Source organism: Pseudonaja textilis, chromosome 2 (assembly GCF_049901715.1).
Source record: "Pseudonaja textilis isolate UNSWEBS1 chromosome 2, rPseTex1.2, whole genome shotgun sequence".
In the NCBI taxonomy this organism is placed as follows: Eukaryota; Metazoa; Chordata; class Lepidosauria; order Squamata; family Elapidae; genus Pseudonaja; species Pseudonaja textilis.
In genome coordinates this window covers 106826588-106841116 of record NC_141991.1, presented here as the reverse complement: position 1 = coordinate 106841116, position 14529 = coordinate 106826588, and the positions used below count along the sequence as shown (strand labels likewise).

At 42.2% G+C, this 14529-nt stretch overlaps 2 protein-coding genes across 9 annotated transcripts in view; one reads left to right on the top strand and one right to left on the bottom strand.

Annotated features, from left to right (window-relative positions):
• Positions 1 to 8475, bottom strand: part of PRPSAP1 (phosphoribosyl pyrophosphate synthetase associated protein 1) — a 174575-nt gene extending 166100 nt beyond the window's left edge. Inside the window, exon 1 of the mRNA XM_087924808.1 lies at positions 8442 to 8475. The gene's annotated coding sequence lies outside the window, so the exon portion shown is untranslated. The remainder of the gene's footprint in view (positions 1 to 8441) is intronic.
• Positions 1 to 14529, top strand: part of AANAT (aralkylamine N-acetyltransferase) — a 30233-nt gene that overhangs the window by 4591 nt on the left and 11113 nt on the right. For 4 of the 8 annotated variants that reach the window (XM_087924812.1, XM_087924815.1, XM_087924811.1 and 1 more), the window contains exon 3: positions 13019 to 13069. The exons of 1 other annotated variant lie outside the window; for it this stretch is intronic. The gene's annotated coding sequence lies outside the window, so the exon portion shown is untranslated. Of the gene's footprint in view, positions 1 to 13015; positions 13070 to 14529 lie in introns of all 8 variants that reach the window. 3 more of the 8 variants (XM_087924810.1, XM_087924814.1, XM_087924809.1) reach the window with 1 other exon arrangement.

Sequence of the window (14529 nt, the reverse complement as noted above, 5' to 3'; positions counted from 1 at the left end):
CTATGATTCTTTTAAATATGGAGGGGAGAATATTAATTTATAGAAGTTATGTTTTTCTCATTGATTCTTATTAGCCATTCAGAATTCATTTGTGAAAAGGGCATCCAGGTAAATTTTCTAAATAAAAAGGCCATAATCCATGATAGCATGGTATCATTCAGCTTTATACCACCAATAAATTGACACATTTATTACAAATCTATATAGAATTCTTCCTTTGTGAGACAAATTGTAGTTTTTCGTTTAGTCATTATGACTAAGAAAGATTTTTAAAAAGGAAATGGATATTGTCACACTATTGTAAAATGTAACCACTTTTTTCCATCCTTCCTCCAGGTCTCTTTTAGTAATTATAAAAGAAAGCTTTTAATGATTTCATCTATCCCATTTTGTACAAATTCTAGGAACCATATATTTCTTGAATAACAAATTGTGAATTGCTGAGTACCTTTTGGAATTTTAGGAGCTTTATTGGTGTCCTCACAAAATAACTTCAGGCCAGTCAGGTAAACAATCATTTTAACTGAAGCAAGACTGATGAAGTTGCTGCTTTCCCCATAAAGTTACTGGGGTCTTTTCTCTTCCTACAGATGGTCATATTTCCAAATCAAGCAATGAATCACAGGGATCCACAGTTTTTATTTACCAGGAAAACTTAGGGGAAATTTAGAAGCTAGTGCTTTGCAATATACCATTCCCCGTTTCTTTCTTTTTTAAAAAAAATAAGATACCTTTAAAGCATCACATTGAGCAAAGAGCTTGGTGGGTTCTGTTCCTGGTCTAAATAATCAGTCTGGATAAGAAAGCCTTGTTACTGTCATAGTATAAGGATCAGGTGCTTCTTTCAGTGAGGATATATGAGCAGGAACAGCAGCAACTTTAATGGATTGCTAGAACAGTGGCAAAACTGAAAGATGGACTATGAATCTGACCTTTGAATGACACCTTTTTCTACCACAACTGAGCATCGTAGACTATGGTAGAAACTTTGTAGTTCTGTGAGGCTGTCTCCCAAGTGGAATATCATCAGAAAGGAATTAGACAAAGTTGAAGATCATCCCACTGCCATATCGGCAACCTCTTGGCTAGACCTATTATGAAAGAAGGCTGTTCCTTGCTTGGAGGCTTTCAGATGAGAAAATTGGATTGTTTTGAGATTGGGGCATTTTGAAAAGAGATTGGATCTCATTTTGCTTGGCATGTCAGATTTATCAAAGGTGGTCCTCTATTTTGCTGCTACAAGCAGGAAAGCGGATGAGAAGGCAAGCGGTTGAGAAGGCTGAAGATAGTGGTGATGTGGTCTGTATGCTATGACAATGCAGAAGATACAGCAATGAAAGGTTAATATATTAGGGAATGAAAAAAAAAAGCTTGAGGAGTGTCAGGTTATCCCCCAGAGGTTTTTTTGCTCTCTCCCAGATGGAGTTTTCCTGGTTGCCATGTTAGCATCCCCATCACATCTTAATGTGTTGAAGCTAAATGCCAAATCAATAACTAAAAATGCCTTCCATCCATGGTTTGATTCTTTTAAGGTGCAGAAAAGAATAGAAAACAGGATTCTTCAACTTGGCAAGCAACAGGATTCTTCAACTTGGCTGAAAAGTTTTGAACTATTTGTATCCCTGGGCTCTGTTTCTCCAGATATTCTGTTAATATGTAAAGAGATTATGAAAAGTAAATAGCAAGTAAATAGCATTAGCACTTAGACTTATATGTGGCTTTACAGTGTTTTACAGCCGTCTCTAAGTGGTTTACAGAGTCAGCATATTGCCCCCAACAATCTGGTCCTCATTTTACCCACCTCGGTAGGGTAGAAGGCTCAGTCAATCTTGAACCTGGTGAGATTTAAACTGCCAAATTGCTGTCAGGCATACGTAAATCTGACTATATTAGTAGTCTATAACATATTGTAGTAATGTAGTGGTATACCTCTTTGTTTTTTCACTGATCTGCTTTAGAAATTTGGAATGCTTTAAGAGAGTGGTCCTGCAACATTACAGGCATGCAGTTGTGTCATTTCTTATTTAAATTATATTTCTTGTAACAAAAAATGGAATTAATGTTTGGAAAAAATATTGAAGTTGTAAATACCTCCATACCTGTATATTTTATCAATGATTAGGGTCTTCCTTCTCTTCTCCCCCAATACAGCAAATGAGGCAGCAATTGCAAAATAAATCCTCCTTAGACCGCACCTTCATTTTTTCCTTTCAGTTTGATGTTCTTTTCCCAATAGATGGCGCTGCTAGATAATTTAATATAACACTAAATAAAGTATATGAGAATTATTTTCATAACTCAGTTCTCTTGCTCAAAAGGTAGAGAGGGTCATGCATGACAGATGCAATATAGTAATATTAAACTGGACACAATTTAGTGAGAAATAATTGAATCTTCTATTTGGGAGATGGTCCTTGGATCTCTTCAAAGAATTTACTAATTTCTTTTCAACAGTAATGTGGAACTAATTCAGTTATCTTAGCCTCCTGTCCTATGGAGCCAGTTTAGAAATCTTCATCATGGGCCGCATTAAATTGTTACCTTCAGCATTGTTTCATTTATATAGCCGTGGTATGGCTTGATTCTTGTGATTATTCATATTCTTTAGGACTACAATCTACAATCTACAATCAGGTTCATGCAGTTTTCTGGGCAAGATTGGAAATGGTTTGCCATTGCCCTCTGTCTAGGACTGAAAGAATGACTGGTCCAAGGTCATATAAACTTAGCTGAAATATAAATAGATCATCATCTAATATTCATTCCATTTCATGAGAAAGCCATCCAATTTATGCTAGTTTGAAAAAGTTCAATTAATTTAACCAAACGCACAATGAATTATATTAGTTATGAGTGCTTAATCAGGGCTGGTTTGGATCTGACATATATATCTCACAAACTTTGTTTCTTTTTAATATAGTGAAGTGCTTGCCACATAGCCTCTTAAAAGCTCATCATGTGTTGCTTAGAGACATTTCTAAAAATCTCTGTTAAAAGCCATTAATTCTTAGGAGTCTGGAAGAGATTAGAAAATCTTTTCAAAGTCCCACATTTGGAGTTATAGTCTAAAACAGAAAAAAATTTGGGCAGTATAAGCCCTCTTAAATTTACTCCAAAGATACAACATACAGATACATCATCACAAAGCATACATGGAGTACAAGGCAGAAGACTCCGCTAGGAGCTAAAAACAATTCAGCAAAGGCAAATATTACTGCAAAGATACTATGTTCAAGTTGAAAAGTTATTTTTAAAATTTACAAAAAAAATGTATAGTTGGCAATATTTTGAAACTCCAGCAGTGCTGTGATTCAATATCATTTGTTTGCTATGGGCCTGTTTTTACCTCTGCAGTCTCATAAATATTTCTAAATATTATTAGAAAAAATGTAAAATGTTTCTAGTATTCTCTCTTTCAAAAAAGATACTGTGGAAGGTTTTCTGGAACTTTCTGTCATGAGAGTAGAATCTGTATCTAAACCCAGAGGATCTTTTATAAAAAATTCATCTGATATTTTTCCAGAGACTCTCCACTTATGTTATTTATTGTTGCTATGAAAACAGTGAATCCTCCCCAAATACAAATGCTTACTTTATAAGAAGACATAGGCATACAAACTGTAATGTATTGTCAAGGGATTATGTAATGCTTACTCTACAAATCTAAGTATGCCAACTCTGCTGTGTTTTATTATTGCTACTTCATATAAGAAGGCAGACTACTGCATTTTAAAATGTTCCAGGTAACAGCGTATACCACATATTTGTGCCGTTTTGAGAGATAGTTATCATACAGCAACGATTTGTGCATGCATTATGTGCCTTTATGTGTTCTAACTAAACTCCTATGTGCCAGATTTCCCATTTTAATTACTTGCCCCTTCCTGTGTTAAAATAGTTAACTGTGATTAATACTTAACTTTTAAGAGGCCACCCCCTGCTCACATACACACTTCCCTGCCCACTCTACACATCCCAGGCATATTGGATGTTAAGAGTTATTGATGTAATTAATTAAATAATTAATTCTATCCCACTTTAATATTTTTACAAATAATTCAAGGCAGAGAACATATCTAATATGTTTTTCTCCTTTTATTTCCCCCACAATAACAACCCTGTGAAGAGGTTTGGGCCGAGAGAGGGAATGACTGGCCCAAAGTCACCAGTTTCATGACTAAGGCAGGACTTGAACTCATGGTCTTCTGCTTTCTAGCCTGGTACCTTAACCTCTGGACCAAACTGGCTCTCAAATCTTATTCAAATTATTCATACCTTATTGAAATTACGATTAAAAAATCTTAAGGTTTCTGATAATAGTTGGGTAGTACGCCTTTTCAGATCTTCATATTAAATTAAAACCCTACATCAGGGGTGGGTTTCTACCAGTTCTGTCTACCTCTGTAGAATCGGTTGCTCCGAAGAGCAGCAGACATAGAATCGGTTCTATGTCTGCTGCTGTTGTGGCCCACCCGCCTGCCGGGCTCTTACCTGACCTTTATTTCCTGCTTTTTCAACTGCTGCTACTTTGCGCGACACAGCTGCAGTTGAAAAAGCAGGAAAGAAGGGCTTTTCCAACCGCTGCACACTTGCACGCAACGCTGCTCAGCTGTCCGGGCAGCTCAGCAGGTTGTAAATTGCACTTGCATGACTCGTGTGACTCGCGCAGGCATGTGTGACGCTAATAGACAGAACCGGTAGTTATACCAGTCGGATCCCATCTCTGCCCTACATGGCATAGGCATAATTATTTGTGGGACCGCCTATCTCCAGTTAAATCATCCCATGCCACACGCTGTTTTCCATAGAGCTGTCTCGAGTGTCCAGGTTGGGAGGAGCTCCAGTCTCGGCTCTTCCAGGCTGAGCTTGAAAATTGAGGAACGCCCCTCACCGTCACATGGTCCTCGGGCACTCCCCAGTTTTTTGCTCAGCCTCGTGGCTAACAGGCTGTTTTTCCCTTGCTCCGGTCGTTCAACATTCTAGGCCTCTTCTCTCATCGCTTTCACGTGGATCACCGGCAGGCAGCGCAGGAACTCAGGTTTGAACTCCCCAGGGAGTGTTTTTAATATCCGAGCTGCTTTTTTAAGGGGAGAAACGAGCGCCTCGAGCGCTCCCCCAGCTTCGTTTGCCGCCCACCGCTCCGCGCGAGGCCGCTGCTTTCTGCCTGCCTCTCCTCGCCTTACCCGCCGTTCCCCCGCGAACGCCTTCTAGCCCAGGGTACGCTTCCTGGTTCTCCCAAGGGCTCTAATCTTCCCTGGGAGTTTACCGCTGGGGGCTGCCTCCGTTACTTGCGGCCTCCATCTTGGGCCCCCTGTGGCATCCGCCATCTTGGGTGTGCCCTGGAACGGCCGCCATCTTGGGTGTGCCCTGGAACGGCCGCCATCTTGGGTGTGTCCTGGAACGGCCGCCATCTTGGGTGTGCCCTGGAACGGCCGCCATCTTGGGTGTGCCCTGGAATGGACGCCATCTTGGGTGTGTCCTGGAACGGCCTCCATCTTGGGAGTGGCCGCATGGCCGTCCGCCATTACTAGAGGCCCTTTACAGGCCGCAGCCTTAACTGACTATTAGGCAGCCTGGGATTCCCTTGTCTCAGCCTGTCTTTTATTCTACCAACAGGCCTCCTGCAGAAATAGGGTCTGTTGGCCCTGCAGCCTTTTTCCCCAGCAGGCGAAGTAGCAGCTCTGCCCCCTCACCCCTTCCCGGTCCGTCCGGCAGGGGTAGCTGCCTGGCGCTCACCTTTCTGGCTGATTGGTCTCTGGGCTAGGCCCTGGTTGCACTCAAACCTCTATTTTAAACAGAAAATTTTTTTTTACTAAAAGGGGGCGTGGAACGTGCGTTGGGATTCCCGGCCTCCGTGAGGCCGCATCCAGACCTGGTTTCAGCTTACATTATTCCCTTCTGCCTGCGGCCCCAGGGTCATTGGTTTTTTTCAGAGGCCTACCAGTAGGCCGCATTGCTTCCTGACTCCTGGGCAGATCCTGGGACTGCTCAAATACCTTGCAATTCTGCCTAAGTCTCCCCCAACTAAGGAGTTAGTTGCTTGCCATGTCCCTTCCCGGTTCGCCCGGCAGGGACAGCTTGGCGTTCATTCTGGCTGATTGGCCCCGGGCTAGGCCCTACTTCCCAACACGTTACAGAACAATTCTGTGGCCTTGACAAAAAGGGGGGTGCAACACGAGCACTGGGAGTTCCAGCCTCTGCTTAGGCTGTACCCAGACCCGTTAACCGCCTCGCATTAACCAGAAAATTTTTTCCTTTTTTCTCTCCTCTCCAGATGGCAGACGACAATACCTCTCGTGGCACTTCTCTGAAGGCCAAGGCCAATCCCACCACCTGCGCAAACAGGCACAGGAACCATCCAAAGCTTCCCAAAGGGATGCCCTCAGGCGACACAGGGCCCTCGAAGGGAAATTGACAGACGCTCTCAGGAGTCAAGCTCTGTGTCCCGGGACCCTTCCGTTCCATCAACCTCCACCCATCCTCCTCTCCCTCCCCTCCTGCTTCTGCTTCTCCCCCACAGCCTGGACAGGCCCCTGAGGTCACCTTGCCCACCACTGCTGTAGAACTGCGCCCGGAGGAGTCTCTCCCCATGGCGGAAATACCCGAAAACCTAATGCAGGCTATGGAGCTGGCCATCCGGCAAAGGGTAGCGCAACAGATGCAGCAGCTGGCCGGTCTGGCTCCTCGGCCCGCGGCCCCGAGGCTCTAGGATCAGCGGCCTCGCATAGTCAGGCAACTCCCCAAGAGGACTTAACCTTACCTTTGGAGTTGGAGGGAATGGAGGCCCAAGAACCCGGGACCCTTCCCTCTTTGGGGACGAGCAGGACCTTGACATGAGGTCCCTCATAGGCAGTGAACTCTTTTCGGGAACAGGTCCCCTAGAAGGGGACATGTCGGAGGACGAGGGCCTCCCTCCAGGTCAGCCCGCGTTTCTAGGGCTCTTTAAACCGCACCTATTTAGGTCCCTCCTGTTCAAAGCCAGGACCACCTCGGGCCTGAACCCCCTCCCCACCCAACCCAGCGGCGGCAGGGGTCCTCCCGACTCTCTCTTCTCTCTCAGCCCGTGGCGGAAACTGAGGTGATCCCTGTCCCGCCCATATTCTCAGACATGGTTTCAGGCAGCTGGCCTCCTCGGGCCCCCTCCCCCAACGCCCAGGACAAGCGGTTTTTTAACCTGGAACCGCAGTTCTCCACCTTGCTCGACCCCTCCCCGTGGACGCAGCCCGTGGTGGGCCTGGTTTCCCGCTCTACTCCCAGCGACTCACTCGATGCTCTCCAGCCCGAGGACAAGCGAGCTGAACTGGCCCTGTGCCGCGCTCACCTCTCTGACGCTTGGGCAGTCAGGGCTTCCACTGCCGCGTCGTTTTTCACCAGGTCTTCCATCAAGTGGCTCCAGCAGCTCAAGCAGCATGTCCCCACAGCCAATCTCAGGGCGCACCAGGACATTGCCAAGATCCTGGCCGCGGCCGAAGCTGCAGACGCCACCTTCCAGGCGGCAAAGTTCTCCACCAGGGCCATTTCGTCCCAGGTTACCGCCCGCCGTCTACTCTGGCTCCGCCACTGGCAAGCGGACGTTAAAAACAAGACTAAGCTAGCAACAGCCCCCATCTCTGGGGGAAGTTATTTGGACCGGTTCTCGACCCATTCCTGGCCGAGACCCGGAACAAGCGCAAGTACCTCCTTCCCTCTCTAGGAGGTCCGACTTCAGAGGCTCCCCCTCTCCTCGCCAGGGTTCTTCTCACTCCTCCTCCTTTGCCAGATACTACCGATCCTCTCCCTATAGATCTCCCTACCGAGCGGAGCCGGATGGGTCCGGAGGTACTTCTTCCAGGAAGCCCTCCCGGGATCCGGGAGAGGTTCGTCCGTGCGTTCTCGATAATGCAGTCGCCTCAGGCGCTTGTCCTTTAAAAAAAAAAAAAAAAAAGAGGAAGGAGTGCGAGAAGGCCTTCTCTACTCCGACCTTTAACCCTGCTTGCAACAGGCTCCTACCCCAGGAGCACTCTTGTCCTCCTCACCCTGCCCTGGGCAACTGGTCGGCAACACATCTACCCCCATTCAATGCTAGCCGGGTCCCTTCTTGCGCTCCCGGGCCTCACACAGATCTCTGCGCCTCCTCCTTCTCTCTGTCCCAGAGTTCTCCCAGGGGAATTCCCAACACGGGTCGATCTTCCCAGTTTCTTGAATCCCGGTCCCAGTGCACACCTGTTGGCCTCTTTGGCGGGACTGCCTCCCGGATAGCTCCGCCTCCTCTTTAGGCCCCTTGTTGAGACATTCCAACATCCAGGGTTTTCTCCTGTTGGGCATGCCTTCCAGCGGGTCATCAGGGTTCCAGGAGAGATTCTATTCCAGACGGGCCCCACCCGCAGGACTAGCCAAGCTTTGGTATGTCCCAACCTGGACACTTCGAGACAGCTCTATGGAAAAGGGGCGTTGGTTCTTACCTGATACGCTTCTTTTCGTAGAGCTGTTGAGAGTGTCCAGCCCCACCCGTAGGCCGTCTGGTGGGAAACCTGGCTGTTCGACCGAGCAATCTAATATATTTTTTCCTGAGTGTGATGAGAACAGGACTTTCCTTCTCGTCTGTGCAAAACCTGGGAGTGCCCGAGGACCATGTGACGGTGAGGGGCGTTCCTCAATTTTCAAGCTCAGCCTGGAAGAGCCGAGACTGGAGCTCCTCCCAACCTGGACACTCTCAACAGCTCTACGAAAAGAAGCGTATCAGGTAAGAACCAACGCCCCTTCTAGATTAGACATACTCCAAGTCCCTTCTCTGTACCAGTGTCACCTGATTGTTTATTTTTATTTATTTATTTATTTATTTTTGTCAATTGCTTACAAGATAATAGGTATAAGTAAAAACATACAGTTATGAATACATGGATACATATAAGAAAAATAAAACAATAAAAGAAACAATAGGACAGGGATGATAGGTATGTTGGTGCGCTTATGCACGCCCCCTACAGACCTCTTAGGAAAGGGGTGAGATCAATAGTAGACAGTCTAATGTTAAAAGTTTTTGGGGTTTGGGGAAGAACCCACAGAGTCAGGTAGAGTATTCCAGACATTGACTACTCTGTTGCTGAAGTCATATTTCCTGCAATCAAGTTTGGTGCGATTAACCTTGAGTTTGTATCTATTGTTTGCTCTTGTGTTGTAATGGTTGAAGCTGAAGTATTCATTGACAGGTAGGACATTGCAATGTATGATTTTATATACTATACTTAGATCAGACTGAAGGTAGTGTAGTTCTAGGTTTTCTAGGTCTAGAATTTCGAGTCTGGTGGCATAAGGTATTCTGCAATGAATAGAGGAGTGGAGAACTCCTGTGAAATACTTCTGGACTTTCTCAACTGTGTTAATATCAGATATATAATGTGGGTTCCAGACTGATGAGCTGTATTCAAGTATTGGTCTAGCAAATGTTTTGTATGCTCTAATTAGTAGTGTGATATTACCAGAGAAAAAGCTACATAGGATTAGGTTAACAACTCTTAATGCTTTTTTGGCTATGTAGTTACAGTGGGCTCTAGCACTTAGGTCATTAGAGATGTGTACTCCAAGGTCCTTGATAGAGTTTGGATCATCAACAAGGTCTTGACTATTCAGCTTGTATTTTATTTTCTGATTTTTTTGCCAATATGTAGGACAGAGCATTTATTTGTTGAGATTTGAAGTTGCCATTTGTTTGACCATTCTGATACATAGTCAAGGTCTTTTTGAAGGGTAGCAGTATTGTCTATGGTGTTGGATAGCTTTACATCATCAGCGAAGAGAACACAGTTGCTCTTGATATGATCACAGAGGTCATTTATATAGGAAGCATACTTGATCTTTGATAGCTTCACTTTTATTGAACGATCTTTCCACCACAACAACTCCAAGATTCAGTTAGCCTGGCCTTTCTGGCCTGGCCTTTCTTCACAAAACATTAAAACTGAGTTTTGTCTCCAGATATTTGGGGTGGGATACAAGTTTTAAAAACCACATAGCATGGTTGGGTTTATGGACAGATGCCTGTCTGCTTTTGTTTTTGTTTATTATTTTTAATGTTTTCCTAACTGCCTGGAGTCACTCTGGCAAGTGAATGACCATATAAATTGGTAAAAAAGAAATGATTTAAAAAATCCCTTTAAAAATACCTTTGTACTCAGCAAACTGGGAACAGAGCTTTGTGTAGTTATGTCTCCCTCTTAGAGCAATACACCAATTGCTTAAAATTTACTAATTTGAAATTTGCCAGAATTGGTGTAATTCTTGCCATTCTAAATGGTAAAAGATATTTACAAATATAAATAACTAAAAAAGTTTCAGATTTTCTCGTAATCTCTGTTAATTTTAATATGTATTTTTAGATTTATTTATAAAATATGTTAACCACTGTAATGGTACATTCAAAGTCTGAAAGAAATTCCCATTCTGGACATTGGACATTTCTCTCTTTATCACTTGAAATAACACTTTTTTGCCAGCACACACAGGCAATAAAATTCCTGCATTGGTGTGTTGAGTGATAAAATGGAAAGTGGCAAGGAAAACAAACCAGTTTTGGAGGGTGTTTTTTTTTTTGCAGTGTAGTCCTTTTTTCTAATTAACTAATCTGATTAACCTCCACAAGAATTTTGGTTTTGGGTGTAATCAGCTGTCAAACATTAAACCAGAATATAGCTAATTAATCATTACTGTTGTAATAAGAACATTGTGATGACCAGTGATTTCTTTATGTAGCAATTATATTCTAAGTACCTCTAGTATTTGTTTTTGACAATTTGTCAATTGTCATTATTGTATCATGGGCTAGTGTTGTTGATCTTTAGGGTTGTATTCCCATTCAAATGTCTCCAAACATTAAATCCCTTAGGCTGAAATCCTATATTTGTAAACAATTGTAAGCAGATATTGTTTTATATTGTGGGAGCTCCAGAGCCCCTGAATTTCCTTTATTTCTAGTATAAACTTGTAGACCCATGTATGATACACATTAAGATTAAAATATTACAGAGGACTATCTAATATTTCACAAATTTTACACACTGGGATGTTATTTTGAATCAGTAACAGCATGTGGTTTTATAAGACAGTTATGGTTTTCTACTATATCCTTGCCAAAGGAGCATTAAAAATAATTGATGATAAAATATTATGGAATATTTAATACAGCTTTCAATTATGAGTTAATAGCTTTCATGATGTACTTGAATGCACATTTTGCACAAGACTATGAGTATTAGAATTAGGATTTGTTAAATCATGTCTAATTTTAATTCTCAAATGATAGATTTTGTGATCCCTGTTGAATTCATACAACTCATATTTCAAGTTTTTTTAAATAGGTAACATGGCTGTTTTGGGTGGAACAGTCTATTTAATGTAGAAAAATCTCACTGTCTAGTGTGATGGTCCTCTGATCCCTGAAACATCATTCCAAAGACCATAGCATGGGCAGAGTTGCTCTGATATATTACAGGAATATTACAGTAGTTCCTTCTCCTTTCTGCCTAACACTTCTTGTTTTGAAGTTGAAAGTTTTTAATCATGGAAACCATACTGTATGTGGATAGGGCAGAGCAATGAAGGCTCTGGGAAGGATTATTGTTGTTTTCTAAAGCAGGAATATCAGGAGAGACAGAACGTAGCTGCTTCAGCTAGTAGGGCTTCTGGAGCTCTGGTTTGTTTCTGGGATCTCGTGGCTTAGGAGTCACAGCCCCAGGTGCTTCTACCACTGAGACCACCTTGGCTTTACTTTCCACATCCTTTCCAGTTTCTACTTCAGCCCCTGGTACTTCTCCAGGTTCTCGTAGCAATAGCAGTTAGACTTATATACTGCCCATGTTTTGCAGCACTCTCTGGGTGGTTCACAATGTCAGCATATTGCCCCCAACAATCTGGGTCCTTATTTTATCGACTTCGAAAGGATAGAAGGCTGGATCAACCTTGAGCCCCATCAGGATCAAACTCCAGGCTATGGGCAGAGTTTTTCTGCAATACTGCACCTAACTTCTCTTCCCCCAGAGCTCATACTGTTTCTTTGCTGTCACTTGGCACTGCTGTATCTATCACCACCATTCCTTGTCTACTACCACGATGCCTGGTTGCTTGGTTAGCACCTGCTTGTCTATCTGATCTGGAAGTCGCACAGGTTCTTAGCTTTCTTATTCTACATGATCTTCTATGTAAGATCTTCCATCTGGAGTTAAGAGGATCCAGCCCACATTCCGTGCAGATATTCTTATATACAATGCAAGCTGGTTGCATTAGTTGTGCCATTCAGAAGATGCCAATAGAGCACTCACAAACCTGACTATCATTACATGCGCACACACGCCGCATACACACACCACACCATGAAATTAGTTTCTCATGCTCTCCATTCTCAGTCTAATCTCAGCCTTACTTTTCTTGCTGCTTGTTTATATTCTGTGTATATATCACAGATGACTGAACCTTTTAAATACATACGAGTACAATTTCATACTCCAAGCAAAATATTTTGAAGAGATGTTATTAACCTATTTGTTAATGTGATAATAATGAACAATTTAGTTGTTGCAATTAATGGATCAAAGGCAATTCCAGGAAGACAATTATATTTACAGTAATATTGATTGAGTACATTCACTTTCAAGCAGGATGTCCTTTGAGAATGAATATTTCCAGGAAGAGTGTATGCAGTGTGTTTTTGTTCCACCAGTACTCTGCCAATGTGCCCTGCTTAGCAATTCACCTGTGGCTTGTAAGATGCCTTTTGTACTTAGTAATAAGCTAAAACACTTTATCCCTTGGGAGAAAATCATGCCAAGAAAGTAAAGCCTCCTACAGTCTTTTTGTTGACATGTCGCCTTAAAGCTCTTTTGCAATTGTGTGTCTCCTGAGGGTTTAAAATGTTTTAAGAAAATCATCACATGTTGCTACTAAAAAAAAACAAATGTATAAGCTGGAGTTCCCTAAGTCTCTGGAAAATAAAAGCTGGGACCCCATTAACATTTGCTGCAGTCTTCTTTGTCCTTCTCTCTAGCAGCAATTCTGCTGAGTGTCGTTCTGGATTACTGAAAGAAAACTCAACACACAGGTAAGAAAGATACTGCAATTCAATTTAATTTAATGAAGTTGATTTCCAAGGTCAAGAAAAGTTTCATTCAGAAGTTAATTTGAACTGTTTCTCCTATAGCAGATAGTATCTGTTCATTACAATATGTTATATTGTAATATGTTAAGTAATCAGATCCTCTTGAGCAGAAAAATATAATAATATGAAGGTACGATTCATTCCTCATTGCTATCCCTTGCTTATATTACAAACCTAGAAAATAGTATTTTATAACTTTTATTCTGGTATTATGCATATTTTAATTGTAACACCAATCTGTTAAAAATAAATATATTCTTTTTACATAGCACTTGCATGTAACCACACAATAATTTTTTGTAATTGGACATTCAGTATTCAAGAAAATTAAAGTTATTGGGAGAGAAACATGATAGCTAACTGCATGGATTTCAATCTTAAAATCCTAAGATTCCAAGGATTTAGAATTATTTAGAATTTAGAGAATAAGTTATGTTGAAAAAGGGGTACTTTTAAGAAAATGAATTCAGGATTAGAGTATAATTTAAATGACTTCAAATGCTTTATTGTCAGGTTAACTTATATAAGTTAATATATATTACATAAGCCCAAAGCAAAAAGTAGATAAGAGTTTAAACAATAGTTTTTTCTAGACCAGACAAGTAATGTCACAGACAACCTATTTTCTGGTCCATGATAATTTGTTTCCCACAATTATATAATTAACAAAAAGAATTTTCTCTACCAATTGGTACAGTTAAACTACATGTCTTTGAACAGTGGTTAATAAATAAGTCATACTGAATAATTTTTAATGCTGTCTGCTTTGGAGAAAATAAAATATGAATACTTTTCTGGAAACCAAATTGTGACCTAATGGGATGAAATAAACTTTCATTTCCCAATAAAACAAAATTACTAATTCCATGCAACTACAATTTACAGTTAAATTCAGGGGTGGGATTCACTTTTTTAAACAACTGGTTCTGTGGGCGTGGCTTGGGTGATAGGCGTGGCTTGGTGGTCATGTGACTGGGTGGACATGGCTTGGTGGTCATGTTATTGTCTGGATGTGGCCAACTCAATATCACTCACATCAAAGCACGCATCTTCTCGCCTGGCCTCTCATGACTGTGGGGATGCTGCAACAGTTGTAAGTGTGAAAAATGGTCATAAGTCACTTTTTTCAGTGCTATTGTAACTTTGAATGGTCACTCCACACAAGCAAAGTACCAGCAAAGGAGGGGAAAAAAACTCCAGAGACATTCCTGAGACAGGAAGTCCTCCCAGGAATGTAATAAGGGTTAACAGAGAGGCAGTTTCTGTAAGCAACACCAGAATGTTTCTTCCTGCCTTCCTTACAGGATTAGGCCAGTAATTTCTTCTAACAACTGGTTCTCCAAACTGCTTAGAATGTTAACAACCGGTTCTAGCGAATAGGTGCAAACTGGTAGAATCCTACC